The sequence below is a fragment of the Salminus brasiliensis genome, chromosome 18 (assembly GCF_030463535.1).
Source record: "Salminus brasiliensis chromosome 18, fSalBra1.hap2, whole genome shotgun sequence".
NCBI classification, from domain to species: domain Eukaryota; kingdom Metazoa; phylum Chordata; class Actinopteri; order Characiformes; family Bryconidae; genus Salminus; species Salminus brasiliensis.
In genome coordinates, this window is record NC_132895.1 from 29,866,367 (window position 1) to 29,882,599 (window position 16,233).

General features: G+C 41.8%; 1 protein-coding gene across 1 annotated transcript in view; it reads left to right on the plus strand.

The window, feature by feature from the left end:
• The first annotated feature begins 3,951 nt into the window (after nt 1-3,951).
• The window catches only part of rab27b (RAB27B, member RAS oncogene family), a 64,777-nt gene continuing 52,495 nt past the window's right edge, over nt 3,952-16,233 (plus strand). The window contains exon 1 of the mRNA XM_072661552.1: nt 3,952-4,343. The gene's annotated coding sequence lies outside the window, so the exon portion shown is untranslated. The remainder of the gene's footprint in view (nt 4,344-16,233) is intronic.

Genomic DNA, 16,233 nt, shown 5'->3' on the forward strand with positions numbered 1-16,233 from the left:
TGTAGCTCTAGTGCTAATTGATAAGGTATGAGCATATGTTACTTGTTAGCTACACTAGCTTTGTAGCTCTAGTGCTAATTGATAAGGTATGAGCATCTGTTACTTGTTAGCTACACTAGCTTTGTAGCTCTAGTGGTAATTGGTGAGATATGAGCTTCCATTGCTTGTTAGCATCATTAGCTTTGTATCTTCAGCGAACACCGGTGCGGTATAAGCTTCCATTGCTTGTTAGCTACATTAGCTTTGTAGCTCTAGTGCTAATTGATAAGGTATGAGCATCTGTTACTTGTTAGCTACACTAGCTTTGTAGCTCTAGTGCTAATTGATAAGGTATGAGCATCTGTTACTTGTTAGCTACACTAGCTTTGTAGCTCTAGTGCTAATTGGTAAGGTATAAGCTTCCATTGCTTGTTAGCTACATTAGCTTTGTAGCTCTAGTGCTAATTGATAAGGTATGAGCATCTGTTACTTGTTAGCTACACTAGCTTTGTAGCTCTAGTGCTAATTGATGAGTTATAAGCCTCCATTGCTTGTTAGCATCATTAGCTTTGTATCTTCAGCGAAAACCGGTGCGGTATAAGCTTCCATTGCTTGTTAGCTACATTAGCTTTGTAGCTCTAGTGCTAATTGATAACGTTTGAGCATCTGTTACTTGTTAGCTACACTAGCTTTGTAGCTCTAGTGCTAATTGGTGAGATATGAGCTTCCATTGCTTGTTAGCTACATTAGCTTTGTAGCTCTAGTGCTAATTGATAAGGTATGAGCATCTGTTACTTGTTAGCTACACTAGCTTTGTAGCTCTAGTGCTAATTGATGAGTTATAAGCCTCCATTGCTTGTTAGCATCATTAGCTTTGTATCTTCAGCGAAAACCGGTGCGGTATAAGCTTCCATTGCTTGTTAGCTACATTAGCTTTGTAGCTCTAGTGCTAATTGATAATGTATGAGCATCTCTTACTTGTTAGCTACACTAGCTTTGTAGCTCTAGTGCTAATTGGTAAGGTATAAGCTTCCATTGCTTGTTAGCTACATTAGCTTTGTAGCTCTAGTGCTAATTGATAACGTATGAGCATCTGTTACTTGTTAGCTACATTAGCTTTGTAGCTCTAGTGCTAATTGATAACGTATGAGCATCTGTTACTTGTTAGCTACACTAGCTTTGTAGCTCTAGTGCTAATTGATGAGTTATAAGCCTCCATTGCTTGTTAGCATCATTAGCTTTGTATCTTCAGCGAAACCGGTGCGGTATAAGCTTCCATTGCTTGTTAGCTACATTAGCTTTGTAGCTCTAGTGCTAATTGATAACGTTTGAGCATCTGTTACTTGTTAGCTACACTAGCTTTGTAGCTCTAGTGCTAATTGGTGAGATATGAGCTTCCATTGCTTGTTAGCTACATTAGCTTTGTAGCTTTAGAGATAACTGGCAAGCTTCCGCTACTCATAGCTACATTTGCCTCAGCTTAGCTTAGCTTCCATTAGTTGTTAGCTACATTAGCCTCATAGCCATAGTGCTAGCTGTTGATATATTAGGGGGAGGGGGGGGGGGGGTCTATATGTTAACTTGATTTCTTCCTATTATGTCTATCCAGGCTTGTCAAACCTAGCAACCGTTGCTATGGAAGAGCACAGAGCACAGCTAGTAGGCAGAGCATGGCTGGCTCCTCTGTACAGTCCCTTATCTGAGCGTCATTAGTAGAGCTCTTATATAACAGAACATGTAGGGAACCCTCACCACCGAGCGGGCAGAACTGCATCTGCCCTGACCGCCTCTATCCGGGAGCTAATCGGCCGGCCGGTGATAAACAACTAAAGGCCTTTTGGTTTCTCTAATGTTTCCATGGAGACCATGACTGATAAAGGCCATAGTCATACCCAGGGCCGGTCAGAGCTCGGGCTGAATGCACACAGCTGGAGCACGAGTGGAGCCTTTCCACAGGAGGAGGAAACCAGGGAGGCTGATGACGGGTTCTGCGCCGGTCGTAGGCGCTGTCATGCTCTGTCACTTCGAGGCCAGTCGTGGAAACCTAATCGTGAACTGCCGAGCGGATAACGCTGCCCCCTGGAGTTTGCGCGGGGAAAGGAGTGTATCCATGACAACAGGTGGGAGAAGATGAAGATTTTTGCTCAGTTCAACTTTAATAAGCTGCTGTCACTGATCTCACGTTAGTTGTAAATGATCTATGCCGATGTTTAATAAGTAGTATATGTGTTGCAACCATGGCAACAAGGATACAAACCACCTAATACCCTAGGGGGCACCCCACCCACAGCACCGCCTACCACCCTAGAGGCCACTCCAGTACCATGCAGTGCAATACACAGTATCGGCAGGGCGGCATCTACTGTAGCTCCTCAACATGGTCCTGGGCAGTGCCTCTAGCACCACCTAGCTCCCCGGAAGGGACCAACAGGCCGGTGTCCAGCTCTTAGTGATGCTTCCTTAAATGACCTATGACTGTTTTTTTTTATACTCTATAAATCACTGTTTAGTGACCTCAGCACTGGGTCAAGTGGGCCAGTGCATAGCTCCACAGTGCCACCCAGTGCTCAGGAGGACAGCAACAGGCTAGTATCCTTTCTGGGGAACTGACAGGTGCCCAGCTCCCTAACACTGTATTGTTCTAGTGCTGACTGAATAGTTTATAGTCATTGAGTACTTAAGGTCCTTAGCAACCAACATCTGATAATTACTTTTCTCACAAATCAGAGCTACAATGAAAAATTGATGCGCAAATTTGTGGTATTTAAATGTAAAAAAAATAATAATTTAGCATTTTTTTCAATAAATAATGACTTTTTTTTATTTAGTATCTCAAAATAAATATATATATATATATATATATATATATTTGAGTATATATATATATATATATATATATATACTATATATATATATCTTTTTTAAAATATTTAATTATTTCACAGAAATTATGAAGTGTTTTTTATTGAATATGTCAGAAAATTGACAGATTTTTGCTAACATTGATATATTTCAAAAATACACATCTCAAAGTAACAACTATTTAGAAGAATTCAGGAAAGATATTGGCGAAATAATGAAACAATGATTTATTTATTAAGACATTCAGCTTAATATATTTCAAAGTAAGAACTTTTTTGCACAGATTTTGCATCTTGAACTAAGGAGCGTAATATGCAAAATTACTATATAAACATATAAACAATGTTATTAATTATTATATGTATATGTACATATAATGATATATAATATATATTTTTTTTATTTCACTTATTTATTTTTTATCCAAATCAAAAATGTTTATATCTCAAAATAAACTTTAAAAAAATAACTAAAATAATGACATTTTATTCAGAATGAATTCAGGCCTAATATTGTTTATCTGAAATATTAATTTAGTTTCTTGAAATAACGACTTATGGTCTTTAATTCTTCTCCTAAAATATTGGCTTTTAAAGAATAATTTCTCAAACATTTGGACATCTCACAGTATCTACCTTTTTTTTGTTTTTAAATGCTGGACACAAAATATAAACAATGTCAAAAATATAACAATGCAAAATAATGATTAACAATAACAACAATAAAATGGTCATTTTACTAATACTAATTACTACTTTATTACTAGGTTTTGAGGATGAAGTATGTAGGATGGATAAAGGTGCTTAAGTTAAGTACACTTAGAGATCTAGTACACTCAGAGTTTTAGGGTGTAGTATGCAATTGGGACGCAGCCTTTTTCTTTCTTTCTTTCTTTATACTTATTTTCTTTATTTGACTTTTTTAATCAATATTTTAATAAAGTAATGCTTTATTAAATGACACCCTGCTTCCAGAAACAGAGCACGTGCCGTTGTCCCCCTGCTCTGCTGGGACTGAGCTGCAACCTGTTGACTCGCTTTATAGGGAGTCTGCCGGCTGACCGGCGCTAGGACCCACCCGGATTAATCCACACATAACACACCCGCGCTGCAAACGGAGTGTGCGTGTATGTGTGTGTATGTGCGTGCGCGCGCGCTCAGAGAAGAGCCCAAGTGTCATCCGGAGCAGCCAAGGAGCGACATGCGAGCGGCTTGAGCTGCGCGAGGAGGCAAAAAAAAACAAGAGGAGGCAGCACCGTCCGGCCCAGCTCAGCTCTGCGCCAAACGCCCCTCGCTCAGCACCCCGGTACCGCTTCATCAGAGGGGTCTCGCGGTGAAACGGAGCGCCTCTCTCGTGCATTCTGGGGGCGGGAGGAGGAGGAAGAGGAGGAGGAGGAGGAGGAGGAGGAGGAACATGTCTCACGGCCGGGGCGAGAAGGGCTGAGGCAGACGGACACCTGCAGAACCCCCAAACAAGCACGTTCAAGGTTCTCTCTCTGAGAGGTAAGTGAGCTCGCGCTCCTCCGTGGCAGGGCTGCAGGCAGCTCGTGCATTCGGCAGCGTCTCTCTTTCTCTCATCGCGGTGCCTGCTGTGGTGGTCCAGCCTGTGAGTCATAGCCAATACCCCCCCCCCCCTCCCCGCCTTCCCCGCTTCCCTCCCACCTACCATCCCTCCGTGCAGAGCAAGAAAGGGAATAACTGGCTCTCCCAAGGCGCGCACATACACGCACATGCACGCGCGCGCGCATGCATAAGTTTGTTTCCGTTGGCCCTGAAGTGTCCCGGGTGCACAATTTGGCATGCAAATGCTTCTTCGTGCTGCAGTTGCATTGTTGCTGTGCTAGGCTCGAGCCCAAAGGCTGCCCGCGCTCGAGCGAAGGGGAGTTCTGAACGCGTGGTTCTCCTAAAGTCACGCGCTGGATGAAACTAATGCGCTGCATTAGGGATGCACCGATATGAAGGTTCTAGCTCGATACGATAATCGCTGAGAATAAAATCTGGACGATATCCATACTTTTAATAGATTCGCTTTATTAAAAAATTATGTTAATTTAAAAAAAAATAAATTGGTGCTAAACCTGCAGGTAGTTATCTAAAGCCTTTTGCAAAAGTACACTCTCAAACAAGGGTTCCTCAAGGGTTTTTAGTAAAGGCAACAGTCCTACATGTGACCATGACAACCTTAAGGACCACTCAGATTCTCAGATAGTCTTTACAGAGATCCCAGACCTTTATTGGCTTGCTGGCCTATGGTTTGTCCAAAATCTTCGTTAGGAAAGGCTTTATAAAAACGATGACTTCTCATACCTTTTCCCAACAATCAGCAGCCTCCAAGTAACAACAATCAGCAGCCATGGGCTCCTCTAAGCAGCAACAGTCAGCAACCATAGGCTTCTCTAGGTAGCAACAATCAGCAGCCATGGGCTCCTCTAAGTAGCAACAGTCAGCAACCATAGGCTTCTCTAGGTAGCAACAGTCAGCAACCATAGGCTTCTCTAGGTAGCAACAATCAGCAGCCATGGGCTCCTCTAAGTAGCAACAGTCAGCAACCATGGGCTCCTCTGAGTAGCAACAGTCAGCAACCATAGGCTTCTCTAGGTAGCAACAGTCAGCAACCATAGGCTTCTCTAGGTAGCAACAGTCAGCAACCATGGGCTTCTCTAGGTAGCAACAATTAGCAGCCATGGGCTCCTCTAAGCAGAAAGAGTCAGCAGCCATGGGTTCCTCTTAGCAGCAACAATTATCGGCCATGAGCTCCTCTACTTCAGCAACATTTAGCAGCCATGGGCTCTTCTAATTCAGCAACAATCAGCAGCCATGGGCTCCTCTAATTCAGCAACAATTAGCAGCCATGGGCTCTTCTAAGCAACAGTCAGCAGCCATGGGCTCCTCTAAGTAGCAACAGTCAGCAACTATGTGTTCCTCTAAGTAGTAACAATCAGCAGCCATAGGCTCCTCAAAGGAGCAACAATCAGCGGCCATGAGCTCCTCTAATTCAGCAACAATTAGTAGCCATGGGCTCCTCTAAGCACCTGTGTTGCACTTTACACATTAAATCACTGGTGAACACAAAGCTGTAGAAGACCATAGATGTTTTTACACTGGAGCTTTTTTCCAGACCCAGGTCCACTTGCTCTGGGAATGTTAACTAACTGTTAAGCACAGGGGTGGATGTATCACGCTTTGGGGTTGAGCTGCAGCCAGTGGCTCTATAAGTTACACTCTGAAAAGTGGCAGTATTGTAACGTCCCCCCGACAGCTCTGTGAAGGTAAAGGGGCAGTTTGTTGCAGGTTGTTGGTTCACTGGGCTGCTGCCACTGTACCAGGCCGTCTCAGGCCAGCTGATTGGCTGAAGGAATCTTAAGGAATTTTATCATGTTCCTGTCAGCTGCTTGGGGAATGGAGATAACCATTTCCGCTGACAGAGCGAAAGTGTGTGTGTTTCATGGAAAATGTGCCATTTTGCCTGGATCTGCCCACTTACAGGAAATAAAGTACGATGAGTGAAAATGTGAAGATAATATCCGACTACTAATAAATCAAAGAGAGGGAGATTAGAATTATATACAAATAATTAAAAATTAATAAAAAAGAAATGAATTCATAGTGGATACTGAATAATTAATAGTGCTTAATTCACAGAATAGAATCATTCATAGTAATTACTTAATATTTAATAGCATATACAGACCAAGTCATACCACAAAATTCATAGTGGTTACTGAATAATTAATCATAATTACTGAATAGTGGATACTGAATAATTCAGAGTGGATACTCAAAAAATTTTTGTATTTACCGAACAGTGGATACTGAATTATTCATAGTGGATACTTAATTAATAGTAATTACTTAATAATTAATAGCTAAGTCATACTGAATAATTCATAGTGGTTGCAATATTTATAGTACACTGTAAATTAATAGACATTTATAGTACAAACCTAATCATTCATTGTAGATATTGAATAACTAATAGCGTATATACTGAGAAATTTGTAGTAGATGCAGAATAATTCATAATGATTACTACATAATTTACAGTGGATACTGAATAATTCATAGTGGATACTCAATAAATCATAGCAGATACTGAATACTTAATAGTAGGAACATGTATTGTTCGATACGGAATAATTCATACGGATACTTAACATTTAATAGATAAGTCATACCAAATAATTCATAGTGGTTACTGAATAATTTATCATAATTACTGAATAGTGGATACTGAATTAATACTGAATACTGAATAATTCATAGTAATCACTTAATCATTCATAGCATATACAAACTAAGTCATACCAAATAATTCATAGTAGTTGCTAAATTTAGTGGATACTCGAAAAGTCATAGCAGATACTGAATACTTAATAGTAGATGCTGAAATGTATGGTAGATACAGAATAATTCATAGTGGTTGTGAAATTTATAGTACATTGTAAATTAATAGACATTTATAGGACAAACCTAATAAGTCATAGTAGATACTGAATAACTAATAGCGTATACTGAAAAAATTGTAGTAGATGCCGAATAATTTATAGTAATTACTACATAATTTACAGTGGATACTGAATAATTCATAGTGGATACACAATTTAAGTCATAGCAGATACTGAATACTTAATAGTAGATGCTGAAACATGTTTTGTAGATATAGAATAATTCATAGTGCGTTCACTAACAGATAGTACATACTGAATAAATTAAAGTAGTTACCGTATAGTGGATACTGAATGTAGGTACTGAATAATTCATAGTGGATACTCAAAAAGTCATAGCAGATACTGAATACTTAATAGTAGATGCTGAAATGTATGGTAGATACAGAATAATTCATAGTGGTTGTGAAATTTATAGTACATTGTAAATTAATAGATATTTATAGGACAAACCTAATAAGTCATAGTAGATACTGAATAACTAATAGCGTATACTGAAAAAATTGTAGTAGATGCCGAATAATTTATAATAATTACTACATAATTTACAGTGGATACTGAATAATTCATAGTGGATTCACAATTTAAGTCATAGCAGATACTGAATACTTAATAGTAGATGCTGAAACATGTTTTGTAGATATAGAATAATTCATAGTGCGTTCACTAACAGATAGTACATACTGAATAATTCATAGTGGATACTGAATCACTATATAAGAACTGAATCATTCATAATGAATTAAGTAGCTACACAGTAATCCATTGCGGATACGGGTGACAATTCATAGTAGTTACTGATTAATTCATATGGGTGAAGTCCAGACTAGGTCTAAGCATGAGGGATTTCGTTATTGGGCTCGTGTTTGATGGCGTACAGCAGTTTTATGAATCAGACCCATCCATGCACCCGTGTGGGCTCCCGAATTTGCTCTAGGTTCTACTCCACTTTAATGAATAAGTAAGCCAGTATGCCTCCCAGTTTACCAGCGCGCTGAAATGTCTCAATCACGCAGCGTGTGCTGGGTTACAGTAGGCCGTGATGTGTGTGTGTGTGTGTGTGTGTGGGGGGGGGGGGTTGTTGTTGTGGGAAAGCAGCTTTTTGCTTGTGAGAATGAATCAGCTGGCAGATGAACAGAGGCAGCGCCCGTGATGAGAGAGAGAGAGAGAGAGAGCGAGAGAGGCCTTCTCTCACACTGGCAATTCAGCACACACCTCCACACGGCTCTAATGACTGCACCGCTGTGTCCAGTGGAGCTGAGTGATGTATTAATTAATGAATTAAAGCTGGCTTTTGTGCTCTTAACTATTAATTGTGAATTTCCCCACTGCGGGACTAATAAAGGATTATCTTATCTTATCTTATCTTACTCGGCTGGGGATTGCATTCTTAACAAGCGAGGTGTTGAGTGGAGCTCGTGGTGGTGGGCAGGGGCGGTCCGGATCAGGATAACCTGTGAAGCAGGTTTAGTGTAAGACCTGATTTCACAGTTGTTTGGATGATACGTTCCTCATGTGGACGGATTCCGATAACCGACCACATTGTTTCATGGGAATTCTTCAACTCATTTAAAATTCTGCACATTTAAAAATCAAGGAAATTTAGAACCGGGTGATGCAGAGCGAGACTGGGTGCTTGCTTTAATTTCAGGTATTTTTGCCTTTAGATTTACATACAAATACTGAATAATTCACAGTGGATACTAAATTAATAATAGTAGTCGATGAAGCATTTATAGGCATTATTAAATAGTGCATATGACAATTCATAGTGGATAAGGAATAATTGATAACAGTTAATAAATCATTCATAGTCATTAACTAGTAGATACTGAACTATTTATGGTAGAATAATTTGTAGCAGATACTGAATAATTAATAATAGTTAATGAAAGAAAGTCATCATTAAATAGTAGATACTGAATAATTCATAGTGGATATGGAATAGTTAATAACAGTTAATAATCATTCCCAGTAATTAACTAGTAGATACTGAATAATTCATAGTGGATATGGAATAGTTAATAACAGTTAATAATCATTCCCAGTCATTAACTAGTAGATACTGAATAATTCATAGTGGATATGGTATAGTTAATAACAGTTAATAATCATTCCCAGTTATTAACTAGTAGATACTGAGTAATTCATAGTGGATAGGGAATATAATTAATAACAGTTAATAAATCATTCATAGTTATTGGATTATTTATTTTATTTATTGGATTATATATTTACTGGATTATTTATGGTAAAAAACAGAATAATTCATAGTGGATATGGGATAAATAATAATAGTTATTGAATCATTCATAGTCATTAACTAGTAGATACTAAATTATTTATGGTAGAATAATTCAGCGGATACTGGATAAATAATAAAAGTTAATGAATGAATGCCATCATTAAATAGTAGATACGGAATAATTCATGGTGGATACTTAACAATTTATAGTGGATATGGGATAATTATTTAACAGTTAATAAATCATTCATAGTCATTCAATAGTAGATATTGAATTATTCATAGTGGATATGGAAAAAAATAATAATAGTTATTGAAGCATTCATAGTCATTATTAACTTGTAGATACTGAATTATTTATGGTAGAATAATTCATAGCAATACTGAATAATTAATAATAGTTAATGAATGAATATCATTATTAAATAGTGGATACTGAATAATTCATATTGGATAATGAATAATTCATAGTGGATTTAGAATAATTAATAACAGTTAATAAATCATTCATAGTCAGTTGTAACTAGTAGATAAATTATTTATGGTATAATAATTCATAGTGGATAGTGAATAATTCATAGTGGATTCTGAATAATTAATAATAGTCAATGAAGCATTCATAGACATTTTTACATAGTTGATAATGAATAATTCCTAGTGGATAGTGAGTAATTCCTAGTGGATACAGAATCACTACATAAAAACTGAAGAATTCATAGTGGATGCTGCATCATTCCTAGTGGTTACTAAATAATACATAGTAATTAGTGTAAAATTCATTGTAGACTCTGAATAATTCATAGTGGATAATGAAAAATGAATCGTAATTTTTGAATAGTGGACACTGAATTATTCATAGTAGTTTATGAATTGTGTACACTAAATAATTCATAGTGGATACTGAAAAATATTCAACCAATCAGGGGCCTGTGCTAATTCTCACTGGGACTTCGTGGTTTGTTCCCTTTCATGCCATCATCAGACAGCCTGCCCAGGGTCAGTAGCTAGTTAGGTTGCCTACCATATACACAAGTATTTCATATGGGCAGTTGTATAGCTACCTAGGTAGCCGAGGTAGTGTGGCTAGACATATTAGAACTAGGTAATGTTAGCTACTAACGACTTCTGGCATTCACACATCCTGATTCCAGTTACCTCCAGTAAGAGGGGCACTCAGGCACAGGCACTCCGCTACGGTCACTTGGAAGGGGACAGATCCGGTGTGTGACCTGGTGACAAAGAGAGAGAGAGAGCGCGAGAGAGAGAGAGAGAGAGAGTGTGTGAGAGCGAGTCAGTGTGAGTGTGAGTGAATCTGCCACGCTGCTCAGCTCTCTCAGTAATTATCTCAGCCCTGCCCGCTGTGCCACACCGTGGGGGGCATAGGTCGTGAGGGGGTGCCAGCTGCTGAGGAAGAGCTCTCTGTGGCGGGCCCGAAAGAGAATGGCAGGCTCAGAGACCCGCCGAGGAGCACACCTGCTGGGCCTTATTACCTGCACACTGGGGTCCCCCTCCCACCTCCAGCAACACCGCTACAAAGGCTAACCTCTCCGCTCAGACGCTGCTAATGCTCCTCTGAAGCAGAGCGAGGACGATTAGAGAACCGATAGTCTACTGTGCTTCCACTCACTGGCCACTTTATTAGAAACACCCACTACCCTGCGCTTCCACTCACTGGCCACTTTATTAGAAACACCCACTACCCTGCGCTTCCACTCACTGGCCACTTTATTAGAAACACCTACTACCTTGTGCTTCTACTCACTGGCCACTTTATTAGAAACACCTACTACCTTGTGCTTCCACTCACTGGCCACTTTATTAGAAACACCTACTACCTTGTGCTTCCACTCACTGGCCACTTTATTAGAAACACCCTACTACCTTGTGCTTCCACTCACTGGCCACTTTATTAGAAACACCTACTACCTTGTGTGTTCTCTCACTGGCCACTTTATTAGAAACACCTACTACCTTGTGCTTCCACTCACTGGCCACTTTATTAGAAACACCTACTACCTTGTGCGTCCACTCACTGGCCACTTTATTAGAAATGCCCACTGCCTTGGGCTTCCACTCACTGGCCACTTTATTAGAAACACCTACTACCTTGTGCTTCCACTCACTGGCCACTTTATTAGAAACACCTACTACCTTGTGCTTCCACTCACTGGCCATTTTATTAGGAACCCCTATCCCGTGCTCGGTGGGTGTATGTTGATGGTGTCGATGAGATGCTCCACGAAGTTTGTAATCTGCCTCTGAACGATGGCGAGACACTAAAAGCCGCGCAGTACAAAAGACCCCTCCCGCTCGCGAAGAGCCGAGGCCTTGGGCTCAAACACACACACATACGCTCAGCGCTGAGAGGACAGTGAAAGACAGGCAAAGCCTCAAGCACTCGTAGCCCATCTGCCTTTCCCGTGCGGTTGCTGATCAATATTTCATGGTGTTCTATTAATCCCTCCCCAGAAACGGCACTTTTGCTCCTGCCACTACTCCTGTCAATAAATGTCACAACACTAATTATGACGCATTGGATTTTTGCCTCCTGCGCATCAGAACAGGCCGCTTTTGTTGGCAACTGACGACGGCTAATGACGGTCGGTCACTGTTTCAAGTGCTGCAGCACTGAAGTCTCCAGTCCCCCTCCACTGGGACGCCGTTTTCATCACGGCCGAGCTGGGCTGCTTCCTCTGGAGCATGTGTGTGTGTGTGTGTGTGGACAGTTGAGGGAGCTAATTGCCAGCTCTAAATAATTAATGCAGCTGAAAACTCTGAGAAATGCCAAGGAGCCTGAGCCAGTGTGTCTTTCTCCCTGTTTTTTTGTCCTGGATATGTCCTCACACCCACATCACTCCCTCTTATTCCCCTTTTTCCCAATTGTCCCTGAGTCTACCTCCCTTTCCCGCTGCTGTATATCTAGCATGAGGTTCTTATGTACAGTGTTAAGGGATGGGGTCTACTGGAGCGAGTACCAGAGATGACTCACGTGAAGCGACTCGTGAACGAGTCTCGAGTCTCTGCGGTGCATGTTTGAGTTATGGATCAAGTCTCTGGGTGCGTGTCCGGTTCGAGTCTTGAGTGTCTGTGGTGTGATTCTGAGTCAAGTCATGAGTCAAGTCTCGAGTCTTGGGTCTGAGTCGAGTCTCGAGTCTTGGGTGCAAGTCTGAGTCGAGTCTCAAGTCTTGGGTGCGAGTCTCGAGTCTGAGTCGAGTTTTGAGTCTTGGGTTCAAGTCTGAATCGAGTCTTGGGTGTGAGTCTGAGTCTCGACTCTTGGGTGCAAGTCTGAGTCGAGTCTCAAGTCTTGAGTGCAAGTCTGAATCGAGTCTTGGGTGCGAGTCTGAGTCTCGACTCTTGGGTGCAAGTCATAAGTCAAGTCTCGAGTCTTGGGTCTGAGTCGAGTCTCGAGTCTTGGGTGCAAGTCTGAGTCGAGTCTGAAGTCTTGAGTGCAAGTCTGAGTCGGGTCTCAGGTCTTGGGTGCGAGTCTCGAGTCTGAGTCGAGTTTTGAGTCTTGGGTGCGAGTCTGAGTCTCGACTCTTGGGTGCAAGTCTGAGTCGAGTCTCAAGTCTTGGGTGTGAGTCTCGAGTCTGAGTCGAGTTTTGAGTCTTGGGTTCAAGTCTGAATCGAGTCTTGGGTGCGAGTCTGAGTCTCGACTCTTGGGTGCAAGTCTGAGTCGAGTCTCAAGTCTTGGGTGCAAGTCTCGAGTCTGAGTCGAGTTTTGAGTCTTGGGTTCAAGTCTGAATTGAGTCTTGGGTGTGAGTCTGAGTCTCGACTCTTGGGTGCAAGTCTGAGTCGAGTCTCAAGTCTTGAGTGCAAGTCTGAGTCGGGTCTCAGGTCTTGGGTGCGAGTCTCGAGTCTGAGTCGAGTTTTGAGTCTTGGGTTCAAGTCTGAATCGAGTCTTGGGTGCGAGTCTGAGTCTCGACTCTTGGGTGCAAGTCTGAGTTGAGTTTTGAGTCTCTGAGGTGTCTGAGTCTGAGTCAAGTCTTTATTTTCTGGGTGTCAATCAAGAATCGAGTTTCGGGTTGACTCATGTTTTGAGTCTCTGGGTGTCAGTCTAAGTCAAGTATTAAGTGTCTGTTAGTGAGTCTGAGTTTATTCTCAAGGATCTTGTGTGTGAATCTGAGTCAAGTATTGATTTTCTGGGGTGAGAGTCTGAGTAGAGTCTTTATTTTTTGGGGTCTGAGTCAAGGATAGAGTTTTGGGTTGAAAGTCTGACCCATGTATGCAAGTTTCTGGGCGTGAGTCTGACTCAAGTATCAAGTCTTAACTCTTGAGTTGAGTCTTGAGTCCAAGTCTAGTCTTTAGGCTTTACGTGCGAGTCTGACTCAAGTATTGAGTATTTGGGTGTGAATCTGACTCATGTATTAAGTCAGGGTGCGAGTCTGAGTCAAGAATCAAGTCTGAGTCGAGTCGAGTCTTTAATGTTTGGGTCAGAATCTGACTCGACAATCGAGTCTTTGGCTTTGAGTCTGACTTAAGCATCATGTCGGGGGAGGAAATCTGAGTCAAATATCAAGTCTCGGAATTGAGTTGTCCGAATTAAGCCTTGAGTCATTGGGATGCGAGTCCAAGTCTAGTGTCTCTGGATGTGAGTCTGACTCAAGAACTGAGCCTTTAAGAGTGAGTCTGACCTAAGTATCAAGTCTATGGTGGCAAGTCTTAGTTGAGTCTCGAGTCTCTGGGTTGCAAGTCCAAGTGTAGTCTTTAATTTTCTGGGTGTCAGAGTCTATTCTTGAGTTTCTGGGTGCAAGTCTGACTCAATAATCAAGCCTCTGATTGCAAGACTGACTCAAGTATCTCAAGTCTCTGGTATAAGAGTCCCAGTCTAATCTTTAATCTTTGAGAGAGAGAGTCTGACTTAAGAATCAAGTCTCTGGGTGCTAGTCTGACTGAAAAAGCGAGTCTTTGACTGTTAGTCTTGGGTCAAGTCTGGAGTCTCTGGGAGACTTGTGAGTCACAGTCTAGTCTTTAATGTTTGGGTCAGAGTCTGACTCGACAATCGAGTCTTTGGCTTTGAGTCTGACTTAAGCATCATGTCGGGGGAGCAAATCTCAAGTCTTGGAATTGAGTTGTCCGAATTAAGCCTTGAGTCATTGGGATGCGAGTCCAAGTCTAGTGTCTCTGGATGTGAGTCTGACTCAAGAACTGAGCCTTTGAAAGTGAGTCTGACCTAAGTATCAAGTCTATGGGGGCAAGTCTTAGTTGAGTCTCTGGGTTGCAAGTCCAAGTGTAGTCTTTAGTTTCTGAGTGTTGAGTCTTTGGGGTGCAAATCGGAGTCAAGTATCAAGTCTCCAAACTTTTTAAGTTTCGAGACTCTGGGATGCAAGTCCAAGTCGAATCTTGAGTCTGAGTCTGGTCTTGAGTTTAATACTGACACCGTTATTTTACAGGGTAACTGTTAATTAAAAAGACAAGGGCTTTAAGAACTACCAAGACCTTGACGTTACTGTTACAGATAAACATCTTGACATAAGACAAGATGTCTCAAGACATCATAAGGCAGAGCTGGACACAGAACCGAGTCTCAAAGCAAAAGTCTTAGCAAATCTGCCGCCATACCTTAACGACATCATGGGATATCGCTTAACCCTGTGACAATACACCAAGGTTTGTAGGGCCGGGTTCTGGACCGGAGAGGTTTATGAAAGAGGTTCCTGACGTCTGGGAGATGTGACACTTTTCCTCTCTATGCAGGAAGTGTTCGCTTCGTCTTGCAGAGAAGCCATTTCCTCAAGAACATGTGTGCGACAAGATAAACCCTGTCGGAAACTGAATTATTCAGCACGTCATCATTAATTAACCTGTTAATCTAGAGACCTCGTTACAGCGTAGATATGACAGAATTGGAAATGGCTCACTGCGGCACGTTCTAGACGTTCGTGTGTTCTTCTGGGTTCTTGTCTTTTTGGAGAATCTGACCTGAGCGTTTGCGGCGTGAAGCATTGCGGCAGTGGCCACATACTGGGTCATAAACTATTGATGCGCTGATGCATATTCGTGTACGCAGTGTGGTCAGTTCTGCATTCGGTCAGGCTGATGGATAACGTCCCTCGACTCCGAGAAGCTGTCAGGGGGCCCTTAGGGGCTGGTGGTAGACACAGCTGGTATTTGATGGCAGGAAAACATTAGTAAGCAAGTCGTAATCAGAGGGAAGAAGACGAAGAAGGGGGCTTCTACATTTGAATTGAGAGCTGGTGCGAGAGGAGCCTCTGGATCCCTCCTCAAAGCAACTGGGAACTGTCGCATCCCATTGTTGGACTTCTGCCTACCCATTTGTGCTTCCTCTCCATGCTTGGGCTGTTTAATGACAGAGTCAGGGCTTGGGTTCTTTGAAGATCTTCAGGTGAGATGGGTGGACCCACCTCAGTTCACATTCGCACGCCTTAGCTTCGCTCACCTTATTTCCATGTTGGGTACTATACGTTTACTTCTACACTGGCCAATACGCTAGATAAGCACATAGAGTAGCATCATGTTGTGGAGTTGCTTTTCCTTAGTGTGGACCGAGTACAGTATGGTGGTGGCAGCATCAGGTTGTGGAGATGCTTTTCCTCACCTTGGGCAGAGTGAGGTATGGTGGTGGCAGCATCATGGATGGCTGTCCCTCAGAAAGCACAAAGTTTGTTCTGGTGGCAGCATCAAGTTGTGGAGATGCAGTTCCTCAGTGTGGGCAGAGTGACGTATGGTGGTGGCTGCCTCTAGT